The sequence below is a fragment of the Copadichromis virginalis genome, linkage group LG7 (assembly GCF_057382275.1).
Source record: "Copadichromis virginalis isolate Kocher_CV1m ecotype Utaka linkage group LG7, C_Virginalis_male_GT1.1, whole genome shotgun sequence".
NCBI lineage: Eukaryota > Metazoa > Chordata > Actinopteri > Cichliformes > Cichlidae > Copadichromis > Copadichromis virginalis.
The window spans coordinates 1,452,803-1,464,204 of NC_140624.1; positions in this window are offsets into that span (position 1 = coordinate 1,452,803).

Consider the following 11,402-nt stretch of genomic DNA (forward strand, 5'->3'; position numbering starts at 1 on the left):
AGGTGTTAACCAAATACCTCCTCAAAAACTGATTATTGCATTTTCCATTAACCAATTCAAGACCATCTAGTTTAACTTTATGCAAATTTGGAGTCTGTATATTTGAAAAATTGTTCTTTACCGTATTTACAAGGACTGTTGGGATATTTTGTGAAACCTTTTTATAGAGCTCGAATGAGCAACTCATGTCATATTTCTCATTAAGCCTGTTTAATTCAAGTATATCTCCATTTTCATCCATTATATGTGTCACAGACCAAATTTGTTTTGTCATCCATTCTTCCACAAATATAGATTTCCCCCGATTCAATATCACCCTATTATTCCACAATGGAACATTGTGGGGACTAAAGTTATGTTTAAACATTAATTTCCAATTTAACAAAACTTGTTAATGAAATTTGGAACGTTTTATGGGTAGTTTAGAAATTTCAAAATCACATACTAAAAGGAATTGGATCCCCCCAACTTTGTTGAAAATAAGAGATGGTATCAAGAACCAGATCTCATTATCATTTTTCAAGAAAGATCGTAGCCAATTAATCTTTAAAATGCCATTCATTATTTCAAAATCGATTGCTTTTAAACCCACCTCTTCATAATCTTTTATCAAGTCCCTGTTACTAACATAATGATGTTTATTTTTCCATATGAAATTAAAATTCACCTTATTGATGTCTTTTATAATTCTTGGTGGGATGGCTAGGGAATAAGCTGGATAGATTAATCTGGACAAAGATTCAACCTTGGTCAACATTATCCTGCCGAACAACGTTAAATCTCTCTGTAGCCAATGGTTCAGAGTTTTTTTGCATTTGTCAATTGTATTCTGAATATTCTTTTCTTCACTATCAGCCATGCATTTAGTTATCCAGATTCCAAGATATTTGATTTCATTTTTGACAGGTATATCATACAAAGAAGAGTGAGAACAATTGTGGATACTCATGAGTTCACATTTGTCCAGGTTCAGGCGTAGTCCAGAAGCATCAGAGAAGATCTTTATTGTATCTAAGGCCAATGGAATTTGTTCTTTATTTTTTAGAAAGACTGTTGTATCATCGGCAAGCTGACTTATTATTAATTTGTGATTATTTATGTCTAATCCTTTTATGTTTGAGTTTATGACAGTAATAGCAAGTAATTCAGTGGCTACAATGAATAAAAGAGGTGAGATGCTGCAGCCCTGCCTGATACCTCTCTCCACCCTGAACCTGGGACTTGTGCCTTCTGAAAGAGAAACACAACTATTAATATCAGTGTATAACATAGTGATCATATCCAGAAATGTGTCCCAATTTGAAGTGTACTCCAAATGCGCCGTCGATTTCCCCAAATATCAAGCGTGGTCCGGTGCATGCTTTGTGGTCCCATATATCCCACAATTCATAGCGCGGCGGTGGGTGTGGATAATTTTGCCGCAAAATACGACAGAAGGGAGCGGCCGAAGAGGTTTTTTTTTTTTTTATTATTCAAAACTTTATTGAAATTACAAAGAGAACAGTCAGTCATTCCAGTTCAGTTTGCACAGTAGACATACAAGGCAAATAAGAGTAACAATATACAGTACAATGAAATAAGAAGGATAAATAAATAAAGGATAGAAAAGAAAAAAGAAAAAAAAAGGGGGGGGGAATGTGACAGACTTCACAACAACTTTGTACTTGAAAGTTGTGACAGCTCATTCGTTAAACATTTCTGAATGAATTTCAATCAATGATAAACCTTTTTTATTGGAAGTTAATTTAAGAGAGTTTAAGTAATATTCAATTTCAATCAAAAACACATTAAATGATGGGGTTGAGTTTTGAAATTTACATTTATGTTTGTAGAATTTCCCTAATAAGATGGAGCGGCCGAAGAGTGAACTGTCAAAAGTACTGAATATGACGTCACTTATTTATGTGCGAATGTTTAATAATTAAAGTCAGTCATATATCCACAAACACAACAAGCTGAAAGTCAGTGATTATATATATACATACACACATTATATATATATATACACACACATTATATATATATATATATATATATATATATATATATATATATATGAAAACACCCAGCACGCCCCTGCGGGCGGTTTATCCTTCAAGCTCGGGTCCTCTACCAGAGGCCTGGGAGCTTGAGGGTCCTGCGCAGTATCTTAGCTGTTCCCAGGACTGCGCTCTTCTGGACAGAGATCTCCGATGTTGTTCCCGGGATCTGCTGGAGCCACTCGCCTAGCTTGGGAGTCACCGCACCTAGTGCTCCGATTACCACGGGGACCACCGTTACCTTCACCCTCCACATCCTCTCGAGCTCTTCTCTGAGCCCTTGGTATTTCTCCAGCTTCTCGTGTTCCTTCTTCCTGATATTGCTGTCATTCGGAACCGCTACATTGATCACTACGGCCGTCTTCTTCTGTTTGTCTACCACCACTATGTCCGGTTGGTTAGCCACCACCATTTTGTCCGTCTGTATCTGGAAGTCCCACAGGATCTTAGCTCGGTCATTCTCCACCACCCTTGGGGGCATCTCCCATTTTGACCTCGGAACTTCCAGGTTATACTCGGCACAGATGTTCCTGTACACTATGCCGGCCACTTGGTTATGGCGTTCCATGTATGCCTTGCCTGCTAGCATCTTGCACCCTGCTGTTATGTGCTGGATTGTCTCTGGGGCATCTTTACACAGCCTGCACCTGGGGTCTTGCCTGGTGTGATAGACCCCAGCCTCTATGGATCTTGTGCTCAGAGCTTGTTCTTGTGCTGCCATGATTAGTGCCTCTGTGCTGTCTTTCAGTCCAGCTTTGTCCAGCCACTGGTAGGATTTCTGGATATCAGCCACCTCCTCTATCTGCCGGTGGTACATACCGTGCAGGGGCCTGTCCTTCCATGATGGTTCCTCGTCTCCCTCCTCTTTCTTGGGTTTCTGCTGCCTGAGGTATTCACTGAGCACTCGGTCAGTTGGGGCCATCTTCCCAATGTATTCTTGGATGTTCGTTGTCTCATCCTGGACTGTGGTGCTGACACTCACCAGTCCCCGGCCCCCTTCCTTCCGCTTAGCGTACAGCCTCAGGGTGCTGGACTTGGGGTGAAACCCTCCATGCATGGTAAGGAGCTTTCTTGTCTTTATGTCAGTGGCTTCTATCTCCTCCTTTGGCCAGCCTATTACCCCAGCAGGGTACCTGATCACGGGCAGGGCGTACGTGTTGATGGCCCGGATCTTGTTCTTACCATTCAGCTGACTCCTCAGGACTTGCCTGACCCTCTGCAGGTACTTGGTGGTTGCAGCTTTTCTAGCGGCCTCTTCATGGTTCCCATTCGCCTGCGGGATCCCCAGGTACTTGTAACTGTCCTCTATGTCTGCAATGTTGCCTTCTGGTAGTTCAATCCCCTCAGTTCTGACTACCTTCCCTCTCTTTGATACCATCCGACTACACTTCTCCAGTCCGAACGACATTCCAATGTCATTGCTGTATAGCCTGGTAGTGTGGATCAGTGAATCGATGTCTCGTTCACTCTTGGCATACAGCTTGATGTCATCCATGTACAGGAGGTGGCTGACAACTGCTCCGTTCCGTAGTCGGTATCCGTAGCCAGTCTTGTTAATGATCTCACTGAGGGGGTTCAGGCCTATGCAGAACAGCAGTGGGGACAGAGCATCTCCTTGGTAGATCCCGCACTTGATGGTGACTTGTGCTATGGGCTTGGAGTTGGGCTCTAGTGTTGTACGCCACATCCCCATTGAGTTCCTGATGAAGGCTCTTAGGGTCCCATTGATCTTGTACAATTCTAGGCATTCCAGTATCCAGCTGTGGGGCATTGAGTCATAGGCCTTCTTGTAATCAATCCAGGCAGTGCACAGGTTGGTCAGTCTGGTCTTGCAGTCTCGGCTGATTGTTCTGTCTACCAGTAGCTGGTGTTTTGCGCCTCTGGTATTCTTGCCAATCCCTTTCTGTGTCCCGCTCATGTATTGACCCATGTGCCTGTTCATCTTAGCCAATATGATGCCTGACAGGAGCTTCCATGTAGTACTGAGGCAGGTTATTGGTCGGTAGTTGGAGGGGACCAGTCCCTTCTTGGGGTCCTTGGGGATCAGGACCGTCCGGCCTTCAGTTAGCCATTCCGGGTGTCTCTCGTTAACTAGCAGCTGGTTCATTTGTGCTGCCAGATGCTCGTGGAGTGCAGTCAGCTTCAGCTTCAGCCAGTAGGCGTGAACCATGTTGGGCCCTGGTGCTGTCCAACTCTTCATACTGGAGACCCTTTCTTGGATATCTGCCACTGTGATGGTTACTGGACCCTGTTCAGGGAGGTCGCTGTGGTCTGCCCTCAGATCCACTAGCCACTGAGCATTGCCGTTATGGGTTGCATCCTTCTCCCATATGCTCTTCCAGTATTGCTCCGTCTCCAGCCTTGGTGGTGCTGTTCTCTTATTGTTCCCTTGCCACTGAGAGTACACCTTTGCTGGTTCTGTGGAGAACAGCTGGTTTATTCTCCTGCCTTCTATCTCTCTGGTGTACCTCCTCAAGCGGCTGGCCAAGGCTGTGAGTCTTTGCTTGGCAGTTTCCAAGGCCTCAGGTATGGACAGCTTGCTGTATTTCTTATGCACCTTCTTTGTCGCACCTTTCTGCAACTCCGTTAGTTGGCTAACCTCCCTCCTGGCTACTTTGATCTTGCCCTCTAGCCTCCTTCTCCATGGAGGGTACTGCCCCTTGTCGCTGTTCAACTTGTAGCCAAGCATCTCACTGATCACTGCTGCCGTATTGTAGATCAGCTTGTTAGTGTCGGTAATCGTGGTTGTAGGTATTGCCCGTAGTGCTGCATTAACATCATCTAGCAGCCCTTCTGAGGGTACTTCACGTAATCTTGGTAACCGGCTACGGGGGATCCAGGTTTCAAGCTTGTCCATGATCCTATTTTTCAGGTCAGTTCCTCTCGCACTCAACGATCCTTCTCCTATCGCACTTGGGGCTATGTACCCAATCTCGGGTGGGGGTGATGATATCGCCCCCCTGACCTGGCGTCCTGACTCCTCCTTGCCGTAGCATTTGTGTTGTACCTCGTCAATCTCTAGCTGTGAGAGCAGTCCCTTCTTTCGAATGTTGGAACACTGAGCTACTAGTTGTTTCGCTGTCATTGTGGATGTTGGGTATCGAAGAATCCATAGGTCCCTCATCCTATTCATGTAGCCCCTTCTGCCGGGGTTACTTGCGTAGTAGCATTCCAACAACGCCCTGTTTTCGTCTCTTGCCCACCGATGCCTTCTTGTTCCAGTAGCCCACTTTTCGTCAGGGTGCCCTGGTTCCTCAACACCTGACGCGGACCTTGTTGATCTGGGCGACATCCGAGCCGGCATGCCTGCGGTATATATATATATATATATATATATATATATATATATATAATATTGGCCATATTATATTTACATTACCACAGTGAGATGACTTTAGTCTCATGAACAACATTAGCTAATTGTTATTTACTAGCTAATCTTAAATGACTGTTCAGCACAGAAATGAAGCCCAACAATCATGTTTTACAGTCCCGTGGTCTCAGCCTCTGATATTCAACTAATCAAAGTGATGTCATGACAGAAATGAATGACCAACAAAACATTTTTTTTCTCCTTCATTTCTGTCACACAAAGCTGTATGTAACGTGTCTCGCGGTTAGTATCATGGTTGCTAGGCAACCTGAACAGCACGACGAAGCGTATACCGTCCCATTTCACAAGCCTCTCACTTCCGCACTTCTCGTACTTATAGTACGCACCGTACGTAGTACGCGTAGTGCGCGTACTTCAAGCGTGCAGACCCTGGATGTGTGCCAATTCAGGGGACACAGCCTGGATGTGTCCCACTCACATCCTGGGCCATCTGACCTCAGGATTTCGCATGATAAGGTGGGGCCAGGTTTCACAATGAACACACCCGAAACCCTGGCTGATTGGGACCCACACCCAGTTTCACACCTTGGCTCAGGCGATTAGAGGATCATCAGGGGGTCCTTTGTCCCTCTGTGGGGGTTACTCCCACTAGGTTTATATCTGGGACTCTCCACCATTTGACCTTAGAACTGAAGAAGCTTCTCGGATGAGAGGTGAAACGTCTTCAAGCAACTTAAAGAAGTCCAGACGCTTTTCTTTGCAAGCTCCTTTGACTACGATGACCTGGATGACTGAGAACCTTCACAGACATACTGAATATTATGTCACTTATTTATGTGCGAATGTTTAATAACAAAGAACATTAAACATTCCTGTTGGCCACATGTCGGCAAAGTTATGTGACATTAGTGACGTTTGTACTAACTTGGTTTTAGAGCTGGGCGATATGAGATTTTTTCATATCACGATATGTTTTTTTCATTTCAGGCGATAACGATATCTATCACGATATCAGCCAAATAACTATATTTGTAAGATTTAAATGTGCCGTTGCTCACAAGTAAAATGTGAAATAATCAGCAGCTTGTTTTTATTTAAATATTTATTTCCCATAATAAGTTCAACAGGGTAGATGTACTTAAGGAACATGAGACTTTTTCAGATAAATAAAGGCAAATATTGCAAACTACACAAAAGGCAGCCGCTAAAGCGTTTAAGTTTCAAAATAGAACAAACGAAACAGACTAAATTGTCAATTCCACTTAGAAACAAAATATTAATTCTAAAAATAAATCTTAGTTTGTTTTACAGAAGAACAGACAAAACTGACTAACTTTTGTCAGTATCAAATAAACTGAGAACTAAAAGGAAATTCTCAATCTCTCCTTGTTGTATAGCTGAGCTTTTCAAACAGTTTTAACAGTTACTTTAGTCTGACAAAAGCCGAATGACAAATTAGCGCTTCCAGTCAGAGACTGAGGCTACGTCCACACGTACACGGGTATTTTTGAAAACGGAGATTTTCAGTTTTCGTTTTAAAAAATAATCCCGTCCACGCATAAAGGCAGAAATGAAGGAAAACGCTGCTATGAACATGCCAAAGCAGCAGGTGGCGCTAGATTCCTAACTGTGCAGAAATGTTGGCCAATCAGAAGTCTAGAAGCCTCGGTGGGAAAAAGTAAACAAAGCTGGGGCATAGAAGCAGAACAGAGTCGTATGTGTGGACGGACAGTAACTGTGTGTATATGTAAGCATTTAAACACTGCAGAGAGTAGAATTAACAGTATTGTAGAAATTCATTTCACCGAAACAATAACGTGGCGCACAGTGTGACGCATGCACCAGTTTATTGTATTTCCAGACTTGCTTTCGGCACATTTACAGTGCACGCTACTCTGTTTTTTGTCAGACTTGAAATAGCCGAAATACCTTCACACTACGGAACTTCTATGGCTCTTCCGTTTGACAATCTCTCCGGCGTTGGAACCATCATCTGTTTTCTCTTCGGTCACGCTCGGTTGATTTTTCTAGTCGGCACACTCATTTCCTCCATTACGCGCTGGCTCCATTACCCGCTGGCTGCTTCCCAAACAAACACACGTGCGGCTTGGCACTTGTGCTGTACGTAACAAGTCACGCGACGTGACGCTGCGGCTGTGATTGGTTCGGCTCTGCGCTACTTAATTTGGATTGGCTGACCTTTTTTTAAAAAAAAAAAAAAATTTTAAGAGGACAAGAGCGGCGAAGTCTATCGCGATAGCTTAATTTCTCTATCGAGTAAAAGTTATATCGCGATACATATCGTTATCGTTCTATCGCCCAGCTCTACTTGGTTTTAAAGCCTTTACTTTAAAATATACGCCGTCCAATAGCTGAGCTTAATCTCACAGAGAATGATCAAAGCTCATGTAGAAACAAACAAACACATGAACAAAAGATTTTCTCCTTCATTTCTGTCAAACAAAGCTGTATGACACGTTTCCAGCTGTTAGTATCATGGTTGCTAGGCAACCTGGGCAGCGCGACGGAGGCTAGACCGCCCATTTCACAAGCCTCTCACTTCCGGCCTTAGCGGTCTTTGAGTACGCGGCGCTTGAGGATCGTTGAGGCTGCAGACCCTGAATTGGGATACAGCCGTAGTTACCCCACTCCCATCCTGGGCCAACAATATGGAACGCCAGGACTGCCATAATGAATTAATTAAATACACCATTAAATAATTAATTAAATGTGGCAATAATTAATTAAAATTGGAATTAATTAATTAAATAAATAGTTATGACACATGTAATTAATTAATTATTGACACATTTAATTAATTATTTATGTATTTCACATTTTAATTAATTATTGACACATGTAATTAATTAATTATTGACACATTTAATTAATTATTTATGTATTTCACATTTTAATTAATTATTGACACATTTAATTAATTATTGACACATTTAATTAATTATTTAATGATATATTTATTTATTTCATTTTGGCAGTCCTGACGCCTGGCTCTCGTCATGAAATAATTTTATCTGTCAGCCTCACCCATCAAACTCAGGGGGCGGGGTTAACGCTGCCCATGCAGCTTCTCTAACATTTGATTGGTTGCCGTGCAAAGTAAGTCAAAACAGGTCGATCCTAGAAAATCGATTGCTTGTGTAGACTTGGGGCAGCCAGTTATCCCAGAATGCAGATCAAATCACAAGCAGCAATGGTGGTGGTGTAGTTTTAAAATACCCCGTTTTTCTGTCACCAGCTACACTTTTAACAGTGTTTTAGCCGCGAATGTCGCGACGTATGTCTGGTCAGGTTGTCAACATAGAACATGTTTGCAAAAGTGCTCAGATGTTTTCAGAGATTTCACTAGCTCTGCTAACAGTTAGCATGCAGAGTGCACCGAGGGGGTACATTAACCGGTTTGTTTACATATTCCACTCTCCGTGTTCCACATGTTGCATTCGCAGATTCTCATTTTCACCGAACGATCGTCTCTTTCCGCCTGGTCTTGTGTCTCTGTGCTTCTGTAACATAAAGAACGAGCTGACATTTTTCTCACGAAACCAGCGATCAGCTCAACAGACCCTCAGTTTACCTGCATGCATCCTCCTCCTCATCTGTCAGCTGTTTAACACCTGCTGCTAATTCAAGAAACAGCCTAGTTACCTGGTGATAGTCACAGTTTAACTGGGCAGCCGGTGCTCGATATAACGCAATGTCAGCGCATTTTTCTGCACAAGATAAGTAAATATAGTGTTTTCCCCGAGCGCAGAGCTGCTGGAGCTCGTTTCCTTACAGAGCACTTTATAGGCGAACAGCTTTATCAGCGGCTGATGTCCAATCACCGGCACACAGCTTTCAAACCTCAGCTGAGTTTTAGCTCTCAGTGGTTAAACGCTGGACTTCATTCACTCAGGTTCTGTCTGTCGGGTCACGTTTACTTCGCTGTTTTATTTACAACTGAGCAAATCGGTTTGGCTGAGGTTAAAGTTACGTTTCATAACTGCATAGTTTCACAGACGTTTAATGGTTCACTGGCACATGTGTTAGACTGAACTATCATCTAAATATCATCTGTTTTTTAATAGTTATTCAACTGTATTCTAAGCACCAGCTGTCTGTTAGAATGTGATTTTTTTTCTCTCTCTGTTGGCAGAGGTATAAAAATGCGCAGGAAAATCTGACGTGCATGGCGAACTTCACCGACGATATTTAGGGAGGAATAAACACACGTCAAACATAAATGAACCATTTGTCTGTCTCCATAATTGAGAGAATTTTCTCTTCTTATGTCAACACTCTCTCTCTTTTTTTTTTCTTTTTTTTTTGCTTTTTCGGTCATGTTATGTTTACCTGTCAAAGGCTTGTTACAAACTATGAAACACATCGTGCAGACTTCTGGATGTTAGAAGAAAACGAATACTGCTCATGAATGAGACTAAAGGCAGGAAGGTGTCCTTTAAAACTAAACATGTTAATAGGACCTCCCTATTTATATCATAGTTTATGATATAGCACGTGTATTTCAGTAATAGCCTGCTGAGGCCACTATACGTGCTGGCCTCATATCAAATGTGAAGGCAGACTGAGTCTATGTTTGACGTTTTTTATATCTAATCTTCCTTTTCAAACATTTAAACAGCAGCGAGTCTGCAGCTGAGGGAATACAAATTCAAATTGTCGGAACAGGTTTGCTCGTTTCTTGGATTCATTTGGTGATTTATTAAATGTATAACTGTTATTCTAATCTGCTGCTGAGTCTCTTACACTTTTCTTTATGCTGTATATTTTCACGTCTCTGGAATAGTTGGCAGTTAGATAGTCAGCTGGGAAACTTTGTGTTAACTCATGGAGCTGAGGATATCGTGGATATGCTGACCTCGCTGCGTGGTGTACAGAGCGAGGTCAGCATGATTAATATTCACAATAAAAATATTAGCCGAACATCATGAAGTCTGTATGTGTTTCATAGTGTCGAACAACCTTTGTACAGTTAAAGCCAGCAGTTACTACATGACGGAAACACCAACGTTATCTCTTTTATGTGTTTATACACAGGTCACGCTGATTACTGAACAAAAACCCAAAGATCAGATGTTAAACAGATTTATTTGCTCTCTCTCCTCCTTAAACATGTTTTTAATGTTAGTTATAATTCAGACTGAAACACGTAGGACACATAAGAACATCAGGAAATAAAACACCGATAAATATAACCTCAGTAAAAGAAGTCAGCGGGGGTTACTACAGCTGTGTACCGGGGCCTGCGCTTTGTCGGTGGGATTGCTTGCGAGGCGAGCGGGTCTATCCCACGCTTTGCCGTGAGACTGGGCAGACATCTCCGAAATCATCGAAACACTTTTGCAAAGAGGCTGTATCTTGACAAACCGACCAGACACATGAAGATTAAACCACTACATTCTCGGCTAAAAAAATATTAAAACGGTATTTGGTGACACACAAACGGTTTTTCAAAGCTCAGTTCTGTTAGCTTCCACATGCCGGTTGTTGTGTGCTAGAAACAATGGCCACCAGGCCAAAGCAATGGTTTTGACTCGATCAGCGTTAACCCCGCCCCCTGAGTTTGATGGGTGAGGCTGACAGATAAAATTATTTCATGATGAGAGCCAGGCGTCAGGACTGCCAAAATGAAATAAATAAATATATCATTAAATAATTAATTAAATGTGTCAATAATTAATTAAATGTGTCAATAATTAATTAAAATGTGAAATACATAAATAATTAATTAAATGTGTCAATAATTAATTAATTAAATGTGTCAATAATTAATTAAAATGTGAAATACATAAATAATTAATTAAATGTGTCAATAATTAATTAATTACATGTGTCATAACTATTTATTTAATTAATTAATTCCAATTTTAATTAATTATTGCCACATTTAATTAATTATTTAATGGTGTATTTAATTAATTCATTATGGCAGTCCTGGCGTTCCATACAACAAAGCCACGGACTGTGTACAGAAAACATCATCACGGTTCTGCCAACAGTGGGTCACGTAG